Below are 2,222 nucleotides of genomic sequence, written 5' to 3'. Positions count from 1 at the left end.
TATACTTTAACATATTTAACATCTACCTGCCATCTGGGGGAGGGGCTGGAGGGAAGGAGGAAAAAAATTGGGACAAAATGTTTGGCAACTGTCAATGCTGAAAAATTACCCATGCATATATCTTGTAAATAAAAAGCTGTAAAAAAAAAAAAAAAAAAAAAAAAAAAATTTTTTTAGAAGACTTAAAAAGACTATTAGAAATCCCCAAATTAACTAAAGGACATATAAAAACACTATCTGCATGCAGAAAAAAAAAACTGATAGCTGTATAGCAAACAATTTTAGAGTGATAGGGGAAGAGAACCAAAGGAAAAAACTACTCAATAACTTTATATTTAACAGAAATAAATGCAAGCTAGTTGTGCATTTGAAGTTTCACATAATCATTTTTTTTTCTAATCTCATGTTGTGTAACAAAATTCTTGTTACTTAAGAATACATTTTTTTAAAAGCAGTTCAAGGAGAAGAAACAACAATCCCAAAGTTGTAATGTTAACTAAAGGGTCTCTATTGAGACATGATTTTCTGATTGTGTCCAACTCTTGACTCCATTTTGGGATTTTACTTGCAGATACTGGAATAATTTACTGGCATATAATCCAAACTTAAATTTAATTAATTGAAGTTTTTTTTTTTTAAAGTTTTTAAGTTTCTTTAAGCTAAGATTATTTCCAAAACTGCATTACTAAAAATGTTCAAGGAATTATTTGATGTAACCTATTCCCTATGGCTTACAGATTCTCAAAATGCATGCATCAGAGGGCTTTTCTGAATACAAAAAAGATAAAGCCTAAGGCTCATTTTTTTCTGCCTCATTTCCTAGCCACAAGAAATTTTATTAGGAAAGGAATAAGATACAGTATTTTAATTACAGTGGTGAGTTTATATCACAAAAATCTGGAAATTATCAAAAAATAATTCATTAATTATTAATCAAAATAATCAAAAATTTAAAAGCATTAGTCACCAACTGCATGCATTTAACACAAAGTAAGGACTACTTTCAATTTGTGAATATTTCTCAATGTTATGGATCCTTATGATAGTCTGATTAAGTCAGAATGTGTTTTTATGCACAAAACATCTAACATTTAATTAGAATTAGTTAGCTATTAAAAAAAATGTTCAGACCCCATGCTCCATGTTAATTTAAGATCTATCGTAGAGGAAAGTGAATAGGATATGGATCAGATTTCTTCTAAATTCATTTTTATGGATCAGATTTCTTCTAAATTCATTTTTATGGATCAGATCTCTTCTAAATCTATTTTTTATGGATTCTAACTATTTTAAGCTATTGAGATTAAAGAAAGGAGAAATACAATTCTTTTAAATTATTTTTTTATTAGGGTCATCCTGTTTTCTCTCACAACAGAACTTTTATGACATGTTTCGCACATGTCACATATGGTTTCTGAATGGAGAGTGGGATAGGGATAAAATCTGGAACTTTTTTTTTTAATGTAAAAATGCCAAGTGGGGAAATTTTTAAATAAATTTTAAAAATACAGCAAAAAATATAAAAAATATCCTTATCTTCAATAATCCTTTTTTTAAATGCTTAAAATTTTTTTTAATTTTTTAAAATGCTCTTAAAACAAGAATTAGCTGTCAAATCAATGAGGAATTTTAAATGATCTGCTGGCTAAAGGTCTGTCTGACCTTGAGTTTTAGCTTAGCTGTGGGTGTGAAGACTGCTAGAAGACTAGAATGGAATATAAACACATTTCATAAAGCAACAATTACATTTATGACTGGAATGATCCAGTCAGAACAGAAATAATTCACAAGATTATCAACTGAAGACTGGGGATGCTGCCTCAATAAGAAAGCATGAGCAGTGTGATTTTAAAGGGGCAGTTAAGGCAACAGAAATTTAATAAAAAGTTAACATCAAAAAAAAAACTTGTCAACATTTGGGTTGGGAAAGATAAAAGATAAAAGTTGGATTGTTTTTCAATGAATTTCTTAAAAAGTTGCCCTCACTTTAGGTTTATATACATATATTATAATATTACTATATATAGTGTGTTCTTTACTAATGGAACACTCTTCATTGCAACTTAATCTACTCATCTAGGGGAAAAAATACAGGGATTCAACTACTAAAGAAAAAAAAAGACTGAAAAGGTCTAATCTGCTAAATTTTCAACTTTATAAATATAATAAGATAAGGCAAAGCTAAAAGGGAATACTGAAAATACTAATAATGACAATTCCAG

The sequence above is a fragment of the Sarcophilus harrisii genome, chromosome 5, assembly GCF_902635505.1.
Source record: "Sarcophilus harrisii chromosome 5, mSarHar1.11, whole genome shotgun sequence".
Lineage (NCBI taxonomy): Eukaryota > Metazoa > Chordata > Mammalia > Dasyuromorphia > Dasyuridae > Sarcophilus > Sarcophilus harrisii.
This window is presented reverse-complemented; position numbering follows the sequence as displayed.